Source organism: Vanessa atalanta, chromosome 8 (genome assembly GCF_905147765.1).
Source record: "Vanessa atalanta chromosome 8, ilVanAtal1.2, whole genome shotgun sequence".
Classification (NCBI taxonomy): domain Eukaryota; kingdom Metazoa; phylum Arthropoda; class Insecta; order Lepidoptera; family Nymphalidae; genus Vanessa; species Vanessa atalanta.
The window spans coordinates 4,719,752-4,746,303 of NC_061878.1; the positions used below are offsets into that span (position 1 = coordinate 4,719,752).

General features: G+C 30.2%; 1 protein-coding gene across 1 annotated transcript in view; it reads left to right on the plus strand.

The window, feature by feature from the left end:
* Positions 1 to 2,307: 2,307 nt before the first annotated feature.
* LOC125065889 overlaps positions 2,308 to 26,552 on the plus strand; it is a 33,527-nt gene continuing 9,282 nt past the window's right edge. Inside the window, exons 1-2 of the mRNA XM_047673746.1 lie at positions 2,308 to 2,568; positions 25,019 to 25,083. The gene's annotated coding sequence lies outside the window, so the exon portion shown is untranslated. The remainder of the gene's footprint in view (positions 2,569 to 25,018; positions 25,084 to 26,552) is intronic.

Sequence of the window (26,552 nt, forward strand, 5' to 3'; positions counted from 1 at the left end):
AAATTATAATCAATCTTAATTCGTCATATATAACTGTTATATCTTCTAAATTATGGACTTTTAATAGAGTTCAAAGAAACTATTTCCGTTTTTTATTACACTGAATTCCCATGAAAATTTAAATAAACCCATTTTTCTAATTTTCCACACCATTATTACTTAATATTCACAACAATGCAACGTAACTCTTCCCTGGGAATAATCGTACTAGAATAGTTCCCATTCAAAGGTCCATTAGCGAGGAAATATTACAGAATTATAGGATAGCCGTACAAATTATTGTAATTTTTTATATTTATGAAATTCATAACTATATTTTTATAACCTTCTTTTAAGAACTAGAGGTTTCGTTCCAATAAATTGGTAATATTTCTGAAACCATTGCAGTCGTTACATGACGCACAATCAAATGAAACCTTTTTAAAAGTATTCAAAATATAAAAAAAAATACCAAAATTTCCAATAAAGTATTGATCCTACGTAGTACAATACTGTGTCTAAATATATTTAACGATTTTAAGTTTGGCCGCTTAAGTCCGCCCTAAGCGAATAGTTGTATAAAAAATAATAATAATTTAAGTTTTGATATGTCCTAAATATATTACAATCACGATAAGACATTCATAATAATGATCCAAAAATAATCATCAAATCCATATTTAAATGTATCGAATAGAAATATCTACAGCTAATGAGAAAAAGCGACCTCTCTTAAACAAGAAAACATTGTATTTTATGGCATAGTCATAAACGGAAAAAATACACACAACACGTTATTTTGTCATTTCTTTACGGATATATTATTTTTGCTTTAAAAATAGCAACATAATCTCAGACTTATTATGTTATAATATCTATTAATTAGCGAACATTGTCATAATACGTATTATAAAAACAATCAATATTAAGTTCCAATTACTACATTTTAAATTATGTATATTTTTAAATTATGTATAGTATTTAAATGAATGTAGATAAAAGTAACAGTTGAGTATCTTGAAGTCAGTTCTTCTCGCTAGCAGCAATAGCGATATATAAACAAGATGGTCGTTACATCCTTCTTGAATAAAGCATGTGTAACTATATAATAATAATAATGAACAACCTATAAGTAGAAACAAGTTTGTAAATAAGAATCTATTTCTAATATTATAAATTTAAAATTACTCATCCGAGCATAATTAAATTTTCGTAGAATATATGGATAGCCGTAAATTTATTAAACTAGTTTTTACTCTATATTTAGTTTTTTAAAATATCGTCGACAAAAGTGCTTGAGACAATCTACTTAATTAAGCATATGATATTTTAAATCTTTAGTAAATATATGATTGCTACAAAATTGCATAAGTACTGTACATACATATTACGAGGAAGTAGGTATTTGTTAGATATGATCCTATAGTATTATCATTTACATTTTTAAGAGAACACCATTATAATCTTCATTCAGAAAAAAAACTTATGGCACGGCGATTTGCACGCATCTTTGTATTGGCTATTTCCCAATCTTTGTGTTATATTGATTTTCTGAATTTACATATTTTTTTCATATTATCCTCTATAAGTAAATAATCGTATGTTCTTAATTGATTACAACTTGTTTTAGTATGCACTTCATGTGATTAATTTAACTTGAATTCATTAACAATAAATGTTCTACTTTCATGTAAGCGGCATTCTTCTATAAATGTAAACATAAATTAAAATCGCTCAAAAGCAAAACCTTGTACTTTCTTATATATCATCGTCATATTACAAAAGAGGAAATTTTATGGTGTCCCAAATAGTGAGTGAGAGGGTTTCATTTTTACCCTCGTTTCGGCGCTAAAATGGAGGCTTTTATTCGTGTCTTAAAATAGCTATTTGCAAATCACAAGACACCATTTACTTCAGAGATAAGTTCCATAATTACAGCCTCGTGGGATAATAAAGATCGTTTAGACGATAAATATATGCGAAATAACAATATATTAATTTTATAGCGCATTAGTGTACTCGAAATATACTTAACCGGGTTTTAGCTTAATATTTTTGTTTCTCTACTCAGGATTTTTTTATAAATTTTTGAATAAAATGTTAGAAATTTATCCTTATAAATATGAAATGCAAAACATACGGACTGTCAGGAGTTAGTCCCTTAAGGTACTCTTCCCAAGCGGATGTCGGGAGATTTCCGATTATATGCATATTAGTGTATAATGCAGTCAATTTTCTTTTGCGTTGCGTCGCCGGTACGGAAACGGCCTGTCTGGCAGCGCGTCCAAACCATGCACGAATTCGCGCGCACTCCGGCTCCCGCGAACGCCAGGCACTGCCATTGGTTCCATTCGTCTCGACTCGGCCGAGCGCACCGGACACGTGCTGCTTACGCTCCAGCAAGCGAAACTTGACTCGTTGCGTTCGATAATTCGTAAAAGTGGTGTATTTGGAAGATCAGTTTTTGAGTTCGCCGATACTTTCATTTAATTTACGTTCGGACAGTTTTACTTTGTGTTGTTTACCTTGTTCTGTGACTTTGCACATTGGAGGTGTACGGTTTATTTTCATTACGGCCGTCTGTTTACGGTAAGTACGTGTTGAATTTCAATTTATATTTATATAGGAATCTTGTCCAGCTGATTTATGCGGACGAGAAGAGATCGCGCCATGAACTGCATTACAGATCGAAGGTCATACGTTTCCTCGCAATCTAATCGGTGTCTTTGGCACACTGATTCGTATTCGTTACACATTTTCAATTCTACAAACACAAAATGCGATATATAACAACAATATATCTATGACATTCATTTAAAAACAACCATCATAGAATGTGTTTTAGTGTTTATGTATTTAAGTGATTCAGAAACATTCGGTTGCGAATGTTTTAATAAGTATAAATATTAGGAATTTTTGTTTTCGTACCGGCAATCGACCACTTTACTTTAATTTGTCTTTTAAAGGAGTGCGTTGAACTCTTTTCTAGGCTTTTCTAATGCCTTTGAAAAATAATTTATTTTAATTTCACATATTTTCAATAACTGAATACGATTTATTAAACGTATACGTTTAATTAAATACTCAATAATGTTAAGGCCCTGTCGTTAATACTGTTTCTCTTTTGATAACGGTAGGTTTGCCAACAATAGCGATAAATAAAATAGTTAGTAAATATTGTGACTAGTGCATATTTACTCGTCTTGCACTTGTAACTTATGACTTGGCCCGCTTAATTATGTACATAGTTACCCAATTAGCCCTTGATGTCGTTAAAGTGTTTATTAATCATTATTTATTATACAAATAAAATATTTTTATAAAACTCCAAACTATGAATGCAAAACAAACAATAAGATACTTAAATTGATTAAATTATACATAGTTATTCAAAAACTCGCATCAAAGCAAAGCAAGTTGTAAATTATTTTGTATACGTTCTATATATATCTGCGTTCTTAATAAATAATATTCTTATTTGCCAATCCAATTGATTGCTAGGTTTCGGTTGTAATGTCCTATAACAATATCGAAATAAATACTTTAGCACTCTAAAACCACATAGATATATATTTAATTTTAAATACATCTTTGTGCAAACATGTTTCTTAACCTTGATCTTTAAATCTTTTCTTTATATTTCACAGACATTAATAAACATTATTAAAAAAACTATTAACAAATTATAAATATCTATGGTCAATAAGAAATGAGTTTTATTTACAAATTATCTTTTGTAGAGAAACTCTCTTGAACTGTATCACGCGCTTAATTGTAATAATAATCGCAATGATAATGGACCAGTCAAGTTAATTATAAATAAATAAACAGACCTTTTATAATCTTTCTACATCATTATTAATCGTTACCCAACATTTTAAGGTCACTAATCAATAAAAATCACATTTTAATAACCGGTCTCCAAAAACATTCCACGTTTGTTCTCTTTATTTCAGAACTAATCATTATATTTAAGTTTTAAACATAGTAAAACTTTAGTTTCTAATATGATATATTATATAATAAACATTTCTAACTTGTATATATTTTTTAGGTTTATCCTACCACGATATACTATGTACTTATATCAATTGCGTAATCTGAAACTGACATTCCATCAATATGATCAACTAAAACATCGGCATGTTTGAGGTTTGTTAGTTTCCGTCGCCATCAACATCAATTTGATATTTATAGTATGTATATCACTTTGATATAATTAAAAATAATTAATTTAACCTAACGCTACTTCCAATTATTTGTATTATAACAATTAATTATTGAACGTTTTATTTTAAGTATATAATAACAATTTCCTTCCAGAAGCTACAAAATGTACTTTACAAACTAATTTATTGTACGGTGAGCAAAAAGTAATGATATAATGCTATCAGAGCCGAATATTTATTTATTCGTTTACGTTTAGTATATAGCAATAATACGAATAGGCCAAATTTATACGCCAAGTGTTTTCACACAGATATTTTTAATATGGAATTTTAAATATAAACAATAAAAATACATACATTCTTAAGTCGTCTGTTTAATTAAAATATCATAATTCCATTACCCCCTACATTCGGAAGCAGAAAAAAAACAATGTTAATTGTTTTGCCTCTGCCTTTGTTAAATTGTTTTAAATTAGTAACGTGTGATTTAATAAGCTCTAATTAAGATAATGTTCATAAGAATATGAAGTAGGTATGTATATATTTATATAAACTGAATGATAAATTTGACTGCGCTCACATAATCGTTAAGTTAAAAGGACAGGGTTCACGCGCTCAAACCGCAGTACATTAGTTACCTTACTTTGTATAATACACGTTCCTTTTAACGCTTTTAATAGGATTTGACCTACATATTATATTGATGCAACGAATTTATCGATTTAATCCCTCGTATTCGATACATACATTTATCAAGATGATTTTCGATCTGTATCGAACATTGACATCATGATTTAAATAGGGATTTGATCTTATTAAAAGACACGATTACAGCAAATTATCTCCAAAAAAATACTAATATATCGTTAATAAATAAAATCTCTCGATAGTATTTAGAAATCGATAGGTTCGACAATAACTATGATAAAACAAATATAAACACAATGTGATTTTTGTTAATGATAAATCATAATGAATTCGTCTTTACACAATAATTCTATTAAACTACTTCACCTGAATTATCGAAAAGTGCACTAAACAAAAACGACTCCTGACTGCAACAAGTACCCGTATGACTTATGCAAATATTTGTCAAAAGCAAAGGTCGTACTTGCTACTGCCTAAGTTAACCAGTAACTGTTTCCAACAATCGGTCTTTGTATACAATAACTCTTATTGTCTTTGTAAAGTAATTAATGTTATTAGATGATACCTATTCATTAATTGTGAAAATTAAACGATATTTCACGTTTCAATTCTCTTTGTATTGTTGCTTTTATTAATTGATGTTGGGTGGAACACATTTTTCCAGTAATAAGTAGTACAATTCGCAACACAATGGTGTGTACGGCGCAGCCATGTTGTAAACTTAGAGTTCGTGCCACTTCGACATTATAGTGGATTAGCGCACTGTTAAATAAAAACCTTATTTTGCTATCTACGCGCCAGATTATTAAGATATGCTAATTTTATAAAATTATATCAATTTTCACCAGTAGTAATACATTTTCTAATAAACTTTAAGAGAAATCGTCTTATATATTAAAAATATATTTTTATCATTAAACATTTGATATCATTTGTCGCTGTGAAGGTGATTCGGTGTTCTACATAAAAGTACAATACCCTTTTATGAGGTAGCCGCATTGACATTGGCACAAGAGCCCGCGGCCAAGAAACCTGTCGATCAACATCGATGATCATTCAACATTTATTGCTCTTTAGTATTGGTGAAATTGAAACCGAACATATCTGGCCGATATTAGCTCTGTTCAAACGCGTTATCATAAATTAACAAAATATGGGGGCGATTTAGGCGTTAAACCTGAATAATTTCTTGGTACAAAAAAGAAAGTCGATTGAAAATTACATTAATTTTGATTCGAGTTAATCATTTGGTTGTCTTGAACAAATCGTTCCGATATTTCGGTTAACTAGTCATTTCAACTTTAACCTATATTACTTAAGCGATATTAGTTAATTACAACATCGCCCGCTTTGTTTAGTTTAAATTTAATTTTAGTAATTATAATTATGAATTATTACCGGTGCTATATCATAAATTACTCATATGTCAATTTTATTAGAAATCATTTTAGTGTGATAAAGTACAAACACACAAAATTCCTATAATAATATTTTTATGGTAAAAAAATCTCTGACTCGCCGTCTCCTTATTCTTGAATGATAAAACTGTTTTAATCGTTAACATTTTGTTGCTAATTAATTTAATTTATTTCTGTATACATCGAATAGTATTCTTATTTAAGTATTTCCGCAGTTCGAACCGATAAATAAAGATTAAAAATAAATCTAGTTAACCAATACGACATCAAAGCAGTCCGTGAAACCCGTGTCAGTTGTCGTGTTGCGAATCGACTTGTGTTTATTTTTAAAGTTTAATTAACTAAATGGCCAAAAAACACAAAATAGTTTTGTTATTCTATTAAATAAATGGAAAGAAATACAATTCTTCAAGTTTTCATTAGGTTTTTCGAAATAACCTCTGATATAAGATTTGTTTAGGCAAAAATATTATATTTTTTTAACTAGATTAGTATGTTCTCATAGTGAGATACGTCATTATCTTATGTACCTAATTGTATAATTATTTTCCTTATTTACTATTACATTAATCGACCCTACCACATAAAATAATATTGATATTGTCTCTTTGTGTGTATGATCGCTATTTATTATTGAGATTTCGAGTTTTTCTTACCATTCGTCCATGTGAACAAAATATAGGAGTGAGATTTTCCCGCGGCGGAGCAGGTCGGCCGCCTCACTCCCACGCCGCCTTCCGTCTACACCTCGTGGACTTACAATGGCAACATTACTGCACACTTTTTCTCCATTATTGTTGTATATTACTTGTTATCGTTCGTCAATATTTCCTCGAAGCGAGACTTCAATCTTTCTTGTTTTATAGAATCAAGATTTCTTCCGCGTTGCAACTTTTTACATCTCATGTCGCCGATCCAGTCTTTAAAAGCGATTGCCGGCCTGATTTAATTTTAAACTGGAACACATCATTTGAATATAATCTATTATATTAGCCGAACGATCCGATGTATCTACCGCAAGTACACTATATCGCGATGATCTAATAAAGCTACTTTAACGGGCTTCGCGATGCTTCCTTGTTTTAATGGTGTATCTTATTCAGGTATGCCTTGAATAATCATTTTCCGCGTGGCAATCAGACGACGTACTAAAGTGCAGATGGTTAGCTACATTAACAAACTCAATCTACAATTAAAATTTACACCGACGGAGGCGCCGTGTTTCGTCTTTACTTTGAATGTATATAGAGCCAAAACCGTTTTCACTGGGAACTGTGCCATCTGGGTGCAGTTAAGGTGACAACCGACCGAGTTCTTGGTATTTATTACCCTTTTAAAACATACCGACCCTAAACGTTTTTGTTCCTATTTTTCATAAACGATGTTTTGCAAATTATTTTCGTACATGGAATTACTAAATTTAACTTTGTATTCGCGGGTAATGAAATTATAAAAACTATGTTCTTTTGACTCGATTTTAATTGCGATGCAATTATCCCTATCGTGTATCTCGTTAGTGCTCGTTGTGGTTCCTTACTTTGTAGACTGTGTTTCGACCTTACGCACCGAACAAAGATTACCGTTGCGCGCCGACATTTTTTTTCTTCATTTAATTCCGCGAAGTGTTGTAACGGTGTTGCGTTCATTTGTTTTGGTTCGTCACAAATTGCATTTCAAAGTCTGTCACCATATGTCATGTACTTAACGGCAGCACTGTTATGTAACAGTCAGATATTTGGCGCCAATGCAAAATACTCAAGCAATCATATCTTCATACAGCGTATAAGGCAGCAAAAATATAAAAAATAAATCGTGAGAAACGATTATAGCGATGCGTTTGGAATCTGTCGACATAACATTGTAATGTGACGAGACCGACAACACGTGGATGCCTTCCAATAGAGAGACTAATAAATGTCATCGGAATTTTGAGTGTTTTTATATAATACTATTGATTAACTAAAATAAACTGAAATGGAAAGGTACATTTTTAGTTATCAGAACTGATTTGATTTCATAATATTTTATATATTTATGAGGGTTATCGGTGTATTGGAATACGTAAGCGTGTTTAAATTATCAGCCTTATTTTTATGTAGAAGCACTATAAATGTCTCGCGTTCCAATGAAATAAAATTCTGTGTTAACTTTGTGTTGGGATTTATTACTTATATTATATTAGAAGCGATACCACGCCTTATAAGGTCGCATTTAATATCATGCGACGGGACAAGGCGAGCGGCGGTGGGCAATGAAAGTGACAACCGCGGACGAAAGTGACTAGCTAGATTTATTTACACTTGTTCGAAATAGACACGGGCACTTCTAAAACTGGTGTCCACTTTACATCTGTGGCCCAGCCCGCTTCGCTATTTATATCACTACGGACGAAGATCTGCCTCCTTCTACGGCAAACTAGAATTTGTTCTGCGCACCCAAAGTCAATTAACTACGTGTTCATTACATTGATACGTTTTACTCGCTTTCTTTGTTCAAATGAATAGCCGATTACAGCCTTCCTACCTGTCTGTTGTCGCGTCATAACTACTTACTTTTTACACGAGGTCAACGAACTACGCCTTAAAGCCCTTTGTTTTGTTGTTAAGTAGTATAGCACATTGTTAGAATAAATAGAGTTGCACAGTAATTGCAACTGAGAAAAAATTACTCTGTAACTATTTCTGTCAACTTAGTATGTGTAATAACTATTTCATTTTTTTCCGTCGCTTATATATAAAAGCAGGAAATCGAATTGTACGACTTAGTTTATGTTCTGTCTGTCATACAATGAACAATTCAATAAAGCATCATGTTCCTGCTACGTAGGGCTAGCGAGGCATTAATCTTGTGAACACAATTTAACACAACTCTCTCCGTAAAATACGCAACTTGACGTTTGGTAAAATGCCTTTCAGTTGAGTAATACTCGCCCGTGTACCTCATACATTGTAAATCAGAAGATATCATTAAAGAAAATAAAACAATATGTTTCTAATTATAGTGAATCAAGGCATATGACATGTACATATGCGTCTCCTATCTGTACCAACGAGTAGAACTGTCAACAACGACCAAACGACATTCCATATAACGTATAGAATGTCGATTGCAATATATTTCTGTTACGGCAATCGCGCGATAAAAGTAAAAACTGGCGAGGTTCAATTATCAAAACTACCGAGAGAGAAATGGAATGTGTCCATGTAGTGAGATAATTTCGATTTCCTTTTATAGAAAGTAAGACTATTTTGATATCAACTGTAGGTATGTTAACGAGCTGTTAACGTTTAACAACAGAACCAGTTGGGCAATAATTAATTGTCTTAACATAGTATCTTCAAAGCTGTAACAAAACGTGTAATTTTTAACGTTAATTTTGAAGTTTAATCTATTTTATATATTACAAATAGAAAGCAAAGTATATTATTCGTTATAATGAAAAATCTAAACATTTCAATTAATACGGTAAAATTGTATAGAAAAACGAAAAATATACTGCAATAACTAAATACTAAGTACCATAAACATTTTAATATATAAGCGCGCAACGTTGCCATACATAAATCAAGTCTAATTCTAGTAGAACTATTCTAATTACACCGAAGGTGACCCAACTTTACACACCTCGTTAGAACAACTAAAATTTATTGTTATAAAACAAAAAGGTACCTTTAAATAAATCATATTATGAATACAAATAATATACGATAACGATTCAAAATTATTATTAAAAAAATTACCATCTTGAAATTAGTGTATTTATTTTTAAGATATGCGTAGGTACGTCTCATAACATTAATGTAAAATCGATATCGATCGTACAAATACTAAATATAAACATGTATGTAACATTAAAAAATGTAGTTATTTACGTAACAATAGAACATTATCCTATTAATATGCTTCTACGGCAAATTTCTTTAATTTGAACACAATAAAATAATAAATCACATGAAAATAATGAACTGAAAGAAAAAACCCATTGTTGGTAATATTTTTAGCAGTCAATTACAAAACAAATACAATTATTACAATAAAATTGAATATTACAATACAGCCGTCCGAGAGTTTCACTTACTACGTACGGAGGATAAAATAACTGTATCGAATAAATATATTATATATTGTGATTGGAAAGTTGTATTTTCTGATTTTAAGTAAGATTGATGCGTCCTTAATTTTGTGGAGATTAATTATATCTTCATTATTTATTTTTTTATTTTTTATTTCTTGACTTTAAATGTACTTGTCTTTGCAAGACGAACACAATGCACGTAGCCCTTCTATTGACTGATATAACATTCTCAACATCCGTTACTGCTAGCTCTTAGACCCCTTCATAATATATTATTTACAAAACACAAACAAACAACCTACCTCGTTGACGTAATGGACTCATTTGACTGCAGATCTCTAGTTGCCAATTCGAATTCTGGATCGGATCGATTAAAAGTTATGGAGTTTTTCAGACAAGGCAAATATGTTTTCCGTTTTCCGCTCCTATAACGAATTACTTATATTCGGAAAACAGTATTTCCAAACAGCGTTGTACTTTTAACTCCCTTCAGAAATGGAATAAACACAATGGTCTTTTAAAATACTTGGAACTCATACAACAATTATCATATTACACCTACACACATACATCATTTATTTATTGACATATATATAAAAAAATTACTAAAATAAATTAAATAACCACCAAAGTAAATAAAATCTAAACATAATAAATCCGAAATAAAAGAATATATATTTTTCTAACATTATATAAATTATAGATGCATTTATATGTATGGACAGTAGGAAGCAATCGAAAATTAATCCTTGTGCATCCAAACGGCTCTTTCCCCTCACAAACCTACAACCATACATTATTTAGGGGAACTTCGTTTGTCGTAAATCGTTCTACGTGAGTCTTTTCAAAATTAAAGTCAGCCGTATTTCAGCCTTAAATGAAGGAAATAAGGCCTTAAATCGGTTTTTCTTAATACCGAAAGGTGCAAATCGCAATAAGTGACTTCAAGTGGGGAGTTCAGTTCAACAGAAATAGAGATACACTTGTCCGTGGTAAGCTTTGCATTTGAATGACTGTTTAACGCTTATTTGTACTATCTTCGGCACTAATGAAAATTTGAACGTTGGAATGTTCTTTTAAAATTCCATTTTATAACAGATTGAAAATTGTATTGTTATTTTTCAGCATGTCCGGTTCAATAACAATAACAAATGTGAGAATTGTAAACAGAGTGCGACGTTCAAACATAAAACAAAATATGTATCAGAACTACCATATATAAAAATCAAAACAAAAAAAGGGTGACATCACCCTTACATACCACTTACCGTACAAGATTATACATCATAATTAAAATAAACATTTTCGGAAACGAAACTTGTGTCTTTATTGTAACAAGAAAACGCAACAACCTGAGTATTTTCCCTGCGTGCTCTCTCGGGGATAATTTCAAACCCCTGGTTTGTTTACTTGTACTTAATGGGCTAAGAGCGAGACAGGAAGGCTGCGAGGTGAACGACCACCCCCGCAACTACGATTAAAACAAAAAAAATATCACTGGTTTTATTTTTTATTCTTTCACATTTTCTACTGACTTTTATTTCATACGAAATTGAACCCGCTAAGTTACGCTTCACACAAATAATTATTACTACTATTGTGGGAACGTAGATCGAATTTTATAAAATTACGGGCAATACATATAAAATTTATATTTAATTCTAAAGCTGTTACATACAAACGAGTATTAGGCGTAGACACTTCAAACCACAATTTAAAATAATGTCCATAAATAATTATAAAATTTATTTTAAGAATTAAAAGTGGCAAACAATTATTTCTAGATAAATATATCGTAGAAGATATAATACGCTAATATTTAAGTATTCTACTTAAAGCGGCTTACAATAATTAACCGTACTAATTGAATTTACACCGGAATTGCAAATATCCTTCGCCGGCAATAATCGTTCATGCCAACAATTCTATCACATTTCATTTAGCGAAAGGTAATGTTTCATCTACGCTGAAATTTTGTTGATTAAATTCCTATCAGTGAACACATTATACATTTTATTGCATAATCCATCCGTGTTTTGTATTCAATAAACTAAACATCGCGTATATTATACGTAACGTAGTAGCCTAGGTCAAGGTATGACCTAAATTAACATCCATGACATATAGAAATACGAAGATATCGTAAGTATATAATCTATATCATAACGATAATATAAAATCATTTTAAAAATAAATGGAAATATTATAGGTTCGACTAGAAAATACGTAAAAACTATAACATACTGCTAACATATTGCTAGTGTCAGAATAAAGGTCTTCCGAAAAAGGCGGTTTGTAAATAATAGGACACTTTCAAAAAAGGTTATCGTTTATTATATCGTGTCGTCAGGTCACGTCTATCGTCGATAAATATTCAATACTACACGCAACCGCTTTTCCGCAAACAGATTTGTCAATTGCCCATAAGTATGAGCAGCGAATGAAAGCCTTGAAGAGTCTTTAAACATGACTATAAATGACGTCGTGCTCGTATAATTATATACGTATGCGACGAATCTAATATTTAATAAAATGCTACATAATATCTGTTAAAAAAATATCATTTAACAAAAATGATAATTGTTTTAATATTAATAAATTGTAAATGTACTTAATTCATCATACTATATAAAAACTTTACACTAATAAAATTGTATGTTGTATGTAAATTGTATGTTATTTACAGTATAAAAAATACAAATTAAAAAATATTATTTTACAAAAAAGTCTAGCCAGAGATTGTAAAGTTTGCAAGAATTTTACACAAAATTTGACAATATGTATTTAGGTAACAACATAACATAGCATTACAAATATATTAACCAAATCTTAACTAAAAGGTTAATTATCGAAATTTTTATGAGTTATTGTAATTTGATTTATTTTAAACTCACTTTCATTATAAATTTACACATATAGTATAAATTAGTTATTTGTAAACTCTTATTAATACAGCACATTACCTAGACATCTAAACGATACATTTTTTTCTTAAAAATGTATACTTACTGTAATCGTACTTGTTGTATATCAACAAAAGTATCAATCCAGTCAGCCTATAAAGATTATAATTTTATATTCAATTCATAGGTACTAAATTCCACGATATTTTAAACTTATTGTACAAGCTACTACAAAAGAATGTCAAGATATATATACATACCTTATCGACTTCATCGATAGGCGTCTATTAGATCTTCTTCTTATTGTCTATCAAAAGGTACAAATCCAAACAATATCAGGCATTGTTTGAGAACAGCGATGACCAAGCTGGACCAGACAATAACGACAGACTCGTTTCTCGAAGCAAAAGCAAACAATAGAACCGAAGCCTTTTTGATTCAGCTTTCCCTATTATCATTTTTTTCCGACAGCAGATAGATAACAATTATAAGAATCCCATAACCGTTTGTAATCCATACATATTAGACGCTAGATATTATTTCATTGACAAATATGTTCATTATATCACGATATTTAATTTACTGCGTTGAAATAATATACTAGAATATTTATTTATTTTTATTTGCGATTATACGAGTATGAATTTAAACTAAGCAATAAATTCTACCATTTCATATCGTTCATTCAAACAGAGCTTTATGTATTACAATCGAAGGATGAAACCTCGTATATACGGATGTCAAAATCCGATTTACACGTGATTCGCCTTTCAACGATATTTCCGCTGGACAATATGATTCCGGAACAGGATAAATATTTCATTTACATAAACTATGTACTCGTAGCCTTTACTCTCATTTAATTTCTAATGAAACTTCATTATGCAACTACGACATTCTTAAACAAAGATGAATATCGACATTCTAAAAAATATATTTAAAAAATAATAGTTTAAGAGTCAATTATTTTAATTATTCATAATAATGACGTGAACGTGATTCATTTTAGCAGGTAAATAGCTATTGATTAACTTTTTTTTTAAAGTTAGACTTTTTTCATAGAAACAAAAATCTATAACTTGCAATTTTAATAAGATAAAATAAATATAGTAACATGTGCGTATTAGTGTTTTCCGTATAAATGAGATATAACGACGTCCTCATTAGCATGGCGTCATGCCAGAAATATAATTTATCCGATATCTGCGTCAAACTTCTAAATATACGTATAAAATTTTAAACCATGAAAACATAACATTGTAAAATTAAAACTCAAAATTAAAATGTTAATAAAGTTTTGTGAAGCGTGAAATCTTTTTGTTTTTTTGTTGACATAAATTTCTGAAGTAGATGATTGAATTTTTAATGGATATAAGGTTGATGGTAAATTATTATAAACTACAATGCAGACTTGACTTTATAAAAGACGCATTTGTCAATTCGATCCATTATTTCTTCGCCAATCATAGGATATTATTATTCATTTGTATCTCACTTGTCTTATTGGTTATTTGATCAACTTTATCTGATCAAAAGTACCAAGTTTTAATCATAATCATATTTAAAAAAATATCTATATTGTATTATAGTTTCGATATATTTTAATATTATTCCAATAGAAACATCAAAAGTAATTTAACTAGATTAATGACACATACATTTTGTTGGCCATATATCAATCTAAATATTTATATAACTGAATGAAAAATAGCCTACGTACTTATCATCAAATGAATTAATATATTTTACTTTACATTGTGAAGATAAATGAATAAACTTGGCACCGAATGTTTAGTTTTATTCGCCAACATCTGTTATAAACTGTCAACCATTTTAAACGTAATAAAATATCGCGATAATATCAGTTACGTTATATCTATCAATTTATACATGTATACATTCACATTAAATTAAATGTTAATCGGAGTATTAATAAATGAAATAAATATACTTACATCTATGCTTTATAAACGGCGACCTGTTAGCCATAGGTCACCTCCGCCCATAGACACTAAGAATTATGAAAAAAACCTAACATCCTAAACACGCTATTCCACTTAATACAAACATCTTTCAAACCGTCAGAAGAACATACCTCACATTTGCTGATTGTATGAGAAAGCAAAGCGCTTCATGTTTCGGCTATATAGACACTTGAGGATCGTATTTGTCCGATTATCAGGTAATTAATTCTCTGTGTACACTCTTATAAGAGGTGTAGAAGACCGACAGGCATACTACTTTGCGTGGTTGTTCCAAATTTGGACCGAAACAACTATGTTCCATGAACATTGATATTCTTGCAGTTAAATAAGAATACGTGGATAGTACTGTGCAGCAATTTTACAATAACGAACTTAACTCTGAATTTAATATACCTTTCCTTGATTTTTAAATGTTTTTACTTAGCTTAGCATACAATAGCCTTTAACGATTTGAAACAATTTAGTAGTCGATATGAAATAAAACTACTAATCGTATTAAAATACATTTAAGACATTGAATCTTTTCTTATAAAGCAAGATTGAAAAGAATGATCATGTTTTATAAAACTGAAAGCTTACCTAAAATATACTCGAAAAATAATTAATGTCATCTTAGTATTTCCAAATAAATTTTATTTGGCAAATAATTTATACAAAGCGTTAAGTCGATAAACCTTTATTGTGCATTTTAAAAATCCAAACGCAATACACTTGTCCAACTACCTTCATTAGTGTATCTTCAGACATGACACTTACTGTTATCTTAAGTATTTAGCCTATTTAGTTGAAACGGATTACCTGGTAAAATATGTGCTGGCATGTAGTCATACTTGATTACAATAATACTTTATTTAAAAACGTATATTCTATAAAGGAATAGGAAATACATATTTTACGTATTGTTAATGTTTTTTATGGACAACATGTGACCGGCTTTTTTTATAAAAAAATAATCAATTATACTATAATTATATATCTATTGATACCTATTGTACCTATTGTACACTCGTAGGTAGTGTATACAATACGTTGTTTGCAAAATGCCAGAAAGTACCGGAATAAGTCAATTTGACAACCACTGGATAAGACGTACCCCTGTAGTCATGATTGTATCCTATGGCAATTGGCTTAGTCGATCAAGAAAAGCCCACATACATATGTAAGTACAAAGTTTAAACTCGAGTAAACGATTCGTTTAATCAAGGTGCAAGTATTAGTAGTATAGTAGACAAAAAAATCTATTAACATTACCCAAATTGGAATTTAGCAATTTAGTGCTAAATATGATTGTATACTTAATTGCTTTTGTTTTAATCAGTTTGAATTTGTCTAATTACACCTAAACTTTTTATAAGTAAATCAATTTAAGGCTTATCGTTATTAGTTGTTCCAAAATTGTAGGTCAGAATCCGGTTTTGTTTAATGCTATCAGCTCAACGGAATAGCGTTTAGTCAATGACCACGTGATCTCGAACAAAATCTGTAATTACCCAATGAATATAATTCGATATCTTTTGGTTTCCGATACAATTAATAACTTGTAATTTGATAAATCACTAAGTTTAAACGATAACTTGAGTAAAAATATCTTAAAATAATATCTTTTTTTATAAAATAATTATTACAAAAATATATTCAGAGACTAATTGGAACAAAAGCATATTTACATAAACGGATTAATTCGAAAATATTTTTTTTTTTACTTTTTTCGAGTCTTCTATTAGTAATACTATCTATAGGATTAATCCAAACATAATTAGCTACCGCTTTCGAGAAATTCGATTCTGTGATTCGTTATTCTATTCTTGGCTTGTAGTTAGCTTCTAAGAAGCAATTTCTACTAATGACCAAGAGTCACAAACACACCAACGATTTCCGTAATTAATTCACTGAAATATTGTACTTATCATTAATACGAATATCGTTCTGCAAACACAAAAACAGATATTAAAGGTGAAAAATGAAATAATTTGTGTAATGTATTATTAAAAATAAATAACCGATTAGACTCGCGTTGCTAAAATATATAAGTTTAAACAGTTTAAATAGCGTGTAGCAGTCTTAACATCAACGGTAAGTACCGTAATAAAAATTGCTTACTGGTTTTACTTAAATAATTAACAAAGTACCAAACGGTGATAAAACGATATTTACAAATTAATAACACACGTAATTGCCTACAGACTACTAATTAAAAACTCAAGAGAGGATGATTTCTGAGGAACATAATATTGACAAGCTAGTGAAAGCGAATCATGCGTCATCCACCCACGTAAATTATTCGCAATTTGTGAAATCTTAAATTATAATGAGGATTGAACAAACTTAAATGCTGTCGCTTGCGGTAACTGTCTCCTAGGCATAATATAAAGTCTTAAAGTAAATTCTAAAAACACAATGACGCTTAAATTCATCACATATAGTTCTATAGGAGACAAGGCAAATGCACATTTAAGTTATCGTGTTAAGAGCATAGAGCATAGTAACATTTTATCGAGAAAGTTAAAGCATGTCTACGCTTGCCCTGTCTTGTATTTGTAAAGGGACACGCTGCAAATGCGGAAGCTGCGACGTGACGTCCTGGCCGCAGGCGGAATTGTTAATAGTCTCATTTATCATTACCGACGAAAGTGAAAACTGCTACTGGATACAATTCAATGGTAAACGTCTGATACTATACGACTATTGTGTATCTGTATTTGTGCGTCTGAATAGTAAAACATTCACAGTAACAATGACTTATTTCTGTGTACATTCTTATTTTCGTTCAATATTATGTGATTGTTAGTGGCTTATAAGTAATGTGTACAAAAAAAGACCTAAGTAACTTATAAAAAATAATATTTAATTAGTAAAAAGCTACTTCGCGCGGTACCGCGTTAAATTTTCCTGTTTTTTTTTTATCTATATATGTTAATTCGTTCTCAATAAATAGGTTATAGAACGCAAACAGATATTTTTCTGTATCTGATTTGTATTGTATGATCCTGAAATTAGCGCTATCAAGCAAACTCTTTAGCTTCTTAATATATAGGTTATGTCAGACAAAACTCACAGGGGATTACTGAAGGCATACTTATTTTATTTAAATATTCGCTATATTTCTTTCATAAAATTATTAAGTATGCGTACCAGAACCGTCATCGATTACATCTTGCTCCGTAGTCTCTATTCAAATGCAAAATAGCATATTACATATTGAGTGTCGCAATATGAAATAGTAAAAGTGAAGCGCATATTGTATGGGATGTATGCAACGAGCTTAGTTATGAATCGTTACGTTAATTCATGACTTGGACGCGTGACTTATTCTAATTTGTTTTTATTACCGCTACGATAATACGTAACAGTTAGCATCGTGCATTTACGAATCCTTTCGACATTATATTTATTTATTAATTTTATGAAGGTAATGATTAAATGGAGCAATTGATACTAAGTGTATTTCAACCGTTACAAATCCCTACCATTGGTAACAGATTATATATATTGAAATTAATAATGTTAAATATTGTCTATGGATAATTATATATACCTCATTCTATAATTAAGCGTCAATAGTCCAATGATTTACGGGCCGCCTAGCGATGTATAAGGTAGCAAGATCGATGATCCACTGGGATATTGTCGTCACCACACCCAACACTAGCTTTAAGCTAAATTGGAGGGGTAAATAGGATATTAGTAATTCCTTTCAATAGGGCATTGCTTCTTTTATTTTAATAAAACGTCCCAACTATTTATAACACAATTTATTTTCTTATAATTAAAATATTGTAAAGAAGTAGTTGATACGTTTACTTTTAATGTTTTAATAAAAAGAAATCTATTGATTTTCAATCAACAAATACAAATATTTGATATATGTTTGGCACAACGGTTGTTTAAATATTAACAAAGTTAATCTAGCAGATATTAAAATACTATATGTTCGGAATGGGTATCTATTATGTGTATAAATTGGTTTTAAAATTGTTTTGTTCCAGCACAATTTTGCTGTAATTAAGACTAAGAAATAAGATGTAAACATGAGGAGCATTTATCGTCTTAATGTATTTCGCAGTCCGGACTTTGATTGCTCCGGATAAAACAACTTCAGTATTGATTAATTAAGTTGTTATCGTTTTTCTAGTAATAAATAGTATAAAATCTCTATTTAACCAATGGTTTGCGCTCTAACGTGCGCCGGCGCCAGTCGATATTCTCGTTACGGATCAACTTTCATGAAGGTAACTGGCCCGTTCAATAAAATATAACAGCTGAATTGACAATACGCTTTATTTACGACGCTGTTGTAAGACTGCTAGTTTGTGCTAAAACTGGTATAAGCTAAAATTTTTACGTAAAGGAAAGTGTAATGAAACACTATATATTAGCAGCTATCCGTACAAGTTGAGAAGTTTTTTTTTTATTATTTTAGCTGTAAAGATAAAAGTATTATTTTATACATATTACACAAAATATTTATTAAAAGGCATCTTTCAACAGCAGTTGTTTGCTATAAAAATAAAATATAAATATTTGGATTATATTGATGTGTATGTATAATCTTTATACTTATATTTGTATTATCAAGGTATATTATCATTTAAATAGTCTTTAACTTTATAATATATTTTAAACCACAAAAGTGCGTAACTGTTTTTTTTTATTTAATAATGATCTCTTTAATGGTAGTCTTCACATTTTATGTTTATCGTTAAAATAAGAACTGAACAAAATATAAATTGTAGGAAATCCAATGATCCAATTTTGTGGACTTCGCTGTTCGCTTCAGCAAATAACAAAAAGTGGAAGCTCCATTTGATCTAGTCAACTTTAATAGAACCAATAAATCTTAAAGTAAGTTTCAATTACGATACTCGTATATACTTAACATATGCTATATTTAACGGAATGACGTTTTTTTAAACAATGTGTGAAAAAAATTTATTAAAATATGTTGTTTTATGCGGGAACCATTTACATGTAATATTTGATCGAATTTAACATGAAATAACTCAATATAAAATACCTATAATTAATGAAATATATTAAAAGACAATTTAAAAAATCCTGTTATACTATAAAAGAGATCAAAAGAGCGTGCTTAAACAATGCTATTCGTTAGTTTAATTATCATAATTTAATTCCACGTCCATGAAATCATTATAAAACGTGTGCGTACTAATGTGTTATGTTTATATTGTATGATAAGGTTCAGGATATCATCAATAATTTATTTTACTGTATCACAATCTGCGTAAGCGCTTGGAAAATTTTAACATAATATATAGAAATTATAATAATTTATAATAACTCTGTACTACTTGTAACGCTATTAAATAAAATTTGCTTGTTTACTGCAAAAAAATCTGATCATCATGAATTAATCATTCATTAAGAAACTTCGTAAATGTTTAGCATAATAAACAAAAGTAGTTTCAAGTTGTATGTAAATAAAAATTTTATGCCAACACGAGATCTTCTATATTTAAACATGTTCTAAGGAATAATTCCATTAAATGTAGCATTTCTTTACCTTATCTACGTGGAAGTACTAATTGCTTCGAAACCTATCGCCGGCTTATTTAATAAAGCTATTTAATAGCTTGTATGTACGTCGTATACTTCTGATTGTACTTGATCTTACTATCTGTACTATTTTATTTTTTAATAATTATCACGTAACCTCTTGCCCTCATAAAATATTATCAATTAATTAACTATTCCTATATTAAAATATTGGAACATCACGCAAATGTTATGAAAAATACAATATATCTATAAATTCTATAATGTTAAATTATGTAGTTTACACAAATTATTGCTCAGTTATCATTTGACAGTTGTAATGGAACAAACTGTGATGTGCTTTTACGTGTATTTAAATCAAATAAATACAAAGTGGATTAAAACTGTGTCAAGTTTACGAAAAATACGAAAAAATGCTTTTAATCAAACATTTTTATTATTTATATGAAGGTAATACATGTTTTGAATTATTTCATTAACTGCAAATAAAATAGCCTAAACAAATATTATAAAGCAGAATAATTTGAAAGTTCGTTTGAACGTAGTAATCTCATGATGTTCCAGTCCGATTAGAAAAAAAAATGTGTTAGATAGCCCATTTACTGAAAAATATTTACTGAGACTATCGCGCTATGAGTTACAGATATTATTCCTTTTTTAATTTACACCTATTTATTCTGTTGGTCTATCTTAGATCTATTTTATTTGGTTAAGATACCAAATCACGTTTTAATGTAGGTACTTTATATCTCGGTACGCTATAGAAGTTTTAAGTATTCGCGTCGTATGTTATTCATACACATTTATTACTCGGATTTCAAACGCGAGTTTGCTCGAAGCTATGACAGAATTGCATCTGTCGTGGTCACGACCTGACACTGACAAACAGACGTATAAAAAAAGTACGTCCGCCGAATAGAAGAGTTTTGAATTAAATAACGAAACCATTTTCAATATAATAACATTAAACTTCAATACGATTCATAGATCGAAAATGTTTTTTTTAGATCGTCAAAACTATGTCTTTGTCCTTAAAAATGCCCTCACCTGATTATTTTCATCCGAAATGTATTTTTAACAACATTTCATTTATAAATACCGATCAGGCCACAAATGTGTCACTCTCTAGCAAAGTTCATATTTCCTGTTTAGGAGATAGACTTAAAGAGGTAGACTAAATTAAGTAAATATTCATATGTCAGATTTTATACTGTCACATGCAATCCTCGCCATATTAATCGTTTATATGGCGAATGCGTTCACAAACCAAAAATCTTAGATCTTTGTTTAAAATTCAATTATTCCATCTACTGGATCATCAATCCCCTATCAGCAAATAATAGAATAAATACAACAACAAAATTATGAATTGATGTCAGATACAGTTTGATTTGTAACAAAATAACAGGACACGAGATAAAATTCATTGACAGTAAATGTTTTGTATTCTTAGATATTGTTATTGTTATCCTATTATTAATTCTCATATAACAATACTTCCAAACTCGAACTACAATCCCTCTTTTTTCACCAACTTCAAATTCCGTAAGTTACATACCTATTGTGTAAATGAACTTTATCTAGTAGGTGGGAAGGCCGAATGTAATTTATACAAGACAACAAACAATAAACTTGTATTTGCATATATGGTTTTATCGGCAACGATTTGCACACAATGTTTAGAAACAAACGGTGCCGATGTTTTGCTTTCTGCCTCGCGCTTGCTCTTGCGCCGCCTGGGAACAAAACTGTTATTGCTCATATCGATAAATCTATTCTTTATTTTGACAATGAACACGTCTATTGAGTATAAATCAATGCATATATTAATATTTACAATGGAAGTATACATTTTATAATAATCATAAATATGAAAATATAAAAGGAATCTGTGTATTTATAATGACTAAAAATAAAGAGACTTTACTGTGCAAAATATTTACATGATGAATATATGTAATCTTTTTGTATTCCGAACATTTGAGAAATGTCAATTTTTAAAAAAAAAAAAACAAAGTAAAATATTTCAAGTACAGTAACAAATTCTAGGGGGTTGTTATAGATGTACAATATGTTTACGTTAAGAGAGAACATATTTAAGGTATTTAAACATTGACGAGACGAAACTCTTTTGCCAAATACGTTTCCAACACGAAAGTCACATTAAGCATCGTATTACTCTTACATTTATACGGTACATTACTTCTAGTTATGTATATACTGATTGAGTAATTGTGGTTCCTTAAAAAATATCATATTAGTAAATAAAATATAAACAACAAACACATGTTAACTTTGATCATTCTACCCTACATTCTACCAGCATAAATTAGATATATTCTCGCGTTTCGGTCGACTGTTCACCATACAAACCAATATTGACATTCTCTTTGTCTACTAACTGACGACTAATCTCTTTGTGCTGGATGTTCTTTTGTGTCCTTTAGTCTACCATGACATTTACATTCCTCTGACGTTATTAAAATGCTAACAAACATCGAAATTGACTTAAAAATATATACATTTTATCAGATTCGATATTATTGTTTAAAATCATAACTCTGAATAAAATTAATCAGGTAAGTCGCATAAATTTAATATCTTAATTATAATTAATATATTTTGTATTTATTTTGAATATGTAATTTACTTGAATAACAAACTTGGCAGCTGATCAAGATTTTATTATTTCTGCCATTCTTTCAAATTTGGAGAGTTTAACTTTTATATATCAAGATACATGACCCATTGTCCTTCATCGACTTAGGTCAATATCACGACATGCTCTTCTACTATCGGTGACATTTTCGGCCTTGACTGCAAGCTGGGCCGGTCCACTTTCATGCAGTTTGTATGCCATCGCCCGCGTATTGACAATGTTGCGCTGCAACATTCTGTGAGGCGCGTACATCACATAGATATTACTAGAAAGCGTTCCAGACGAATCATGTCTCTGTGCCACCAAGTAGGAACTTTATAAAGTTCTTAACTAGATCTTAATATTATATTGTAGGAAATTTCCACTCGGTTAATGCGAGACCTTCAAGTTCTTGAAAGGCCTCTTATGTTTACAGGGAATTTTATAGAGGGTAAGCGGTACATTGTTTACCATAATACAACTTTATACTTATTCCACAATGTATTATTTACTTTCGCCTTGTTTGACATTTTATAAAATTAATAACTCTACAAGACTGTAACATAAATAAACTCTTCAGCTTAAGAACACAAATCTGAATGCTATTATTATATGTATTTTTAAATTCATTTCTCGATGACATTTTTTACGAAAAGAGCAAAGTTTAAGGCGGCACAGATGTCTAAAGTTTGTAACTTTCTTTATCAAACAAATACTGTTGCCTACTTTTCGTGAGGTCAGCGAAACTTCCTATAAAAGTTTATGATTTGCTAATCAATATAAATTAATTGCAATATACTTTGTAAGATATCGACGAAAACTTTATCCCTTAATTCTCACGGCAGGTCAAACTTAATTAGAAAAGCTAACAATTTCGCCATGCCCGGACGTTTAGAAAACGTCTTTGTTGATTTTCTGCTTTACGACATAAAGACACGTAGGTCTCATAAAATATATATATTTAATTTAAGAAACAAAATTATGCCCTACTCTAACGACGTTATTGATGTAAAATTATAAGATCATTAATAAATAATTTTCTCTTGTGTAATTGTTACAAATTAAGGACATACTCAAAGACAATCTAGAAAAACACAATGTAATCCTTAAATTGGTTCATGGTCTTTAGATGCACACTATTTATCATACTTATCAAGCTACTGAAGCATATTAATTAAACAACTTCCTGGTTACGAGATCAATTTGAAGCCAGCTCAATAGACTTGCAGAATAATTCAGAAATTATGTCTCGGAATTTTCTCTATGGAAACTATTCAACCCATTTAATAAATTGTGAATGTATGTTATATACATAAAATAGATTCTCCCAATTAATGGTTTTCGTTGTTTTATAAAAAATATAATAGGTACGACTACGATTAATTTTTAAATAGCTAACGATCGCTAGTTTGTCAACGTTGAATTGAACCATAATAATTAATATGTAGTAAAATAGATCACGCAGATATTGACAGAAGATCGGGCAAGCAACTATTTTAATAGTGTGTTTATAATTTAATATCCTGCGATCAGTGATGAGGGAAAACATCGTGAGGAATCCTGCATATATAGGAAGAAATCCTAACAGATCCACGGACCTGTGGTGCATCATCGTGGTAGAGCTCCAAATATTCCTCAATAGTAGAATATTTACGGGTTGTTGCTATATAATGTGTTTCCTGGTTGCAGGACCGAGCCGGTGCCGGGCCCGCTATAATGTAAGCGGCGCAGGACAACGTGCGTTTTCCTTCAAGGTAAGCCTCTTTGCTTATAAAAGTAAAAGCGCTCAAGGATTTTACGGTCTTGGGATTATACACGTTCTATATAAGTAGAGTAATTGTGCGTGGACCTAAATATTTATTTCTTTAGTGATCATTATTTTCGTATTAAATTTAGTCATTATTAAATTACACTAAATATTAATAATTATTATAATGATTTGGATATAAGCTTATTGCATATTTTTTAATGTTATAGTTATGTGTTAAATAATGGTTTGATTATAACTTAGTCTTTTTTTATTAAACTAAAAACACAAGAAATAAAATCAGAATGATAACCATCGACTAATATGTTAAAAGTACAAATATCACTCAATAAATTAATATCTGTAAAATTCGAATCACGATTGTCGCTATACACTAAACTTATTTTTATAAAATAGCGATCAACAGCTTATTAATTCGTTATTTTATATAAATAAAATACGCATATTTTAACATCTAATGTCAAGATAGGTAGTCAGTATCAAGGAGGTATTAGGTTATTGTGATATATATATATATATCACAATAACCTAATACCTTACCTTTTAATTCTTGCTTCGTGGTCAAATTAAAAACTGTTTTTATTTGTTAACTGGCATAAACCGGAAAAGTATTTAGATTAAAGGGTAGCACGTTCAGGTAACCTTTACAGACGACGTCTGCATATTCATCGAGCAGGGCGCGACGCGGCCATGAGTCGCGGTGTATTTGTGACCAAATAAACACGTCGTATTAAAGCACGAAGACCACAAAATACTATACAAAAAAAAGTTAAAGTAATAAATATATTTTAATACATCTTGTAATAATTATTGTTCATCGGACTGGAACAAATTTCGGTTGGAACTTTTTTTTTTTTATAAAATAGTCGCGCAGACTACCAAACTCAAACTGATGGTGAGGTCACCACCGCATCCTATACCGCTGCCCCTACCCTCTAGCCCTGTAGTTACACTGGCTCACTCACCCTTTGAACTGGAACACAGAAATACTATATATTACTGTTTAGTGGTAGAATATGTGTTGAATGGATGGTACTTAACCACACTTTATAGGCGGGCTTGCACAAAGCTCCACAACCAAATAAACTTCGGAGGATAAAGAAATAGAAATTTATCATAGGCATGACATTGCTAATGTTGATAACGCTGACGTGACACGGCATTTATTAAATGCGTATGTTATATTGTTTACATAATTGTTACAAAACGTTATTTTACTTCTTATCATTATACAAACAAAGTTCGTGTAATATACGTCTCATTTGTCTTGACTTTACCTGAAAATAGGCCGTTACTGGACACTAAACATTCTGTCACAGTTGAAAATCATGCTTAATATAAAGCAAGACTTATAGTATCATATATATTATATTAGTTAGTTAATTCCACCTAAATATAAAACGTGTCTTTACTCGATCGAATTAATAAAGTTGTCTAAAAATTTGCAATGGGAAA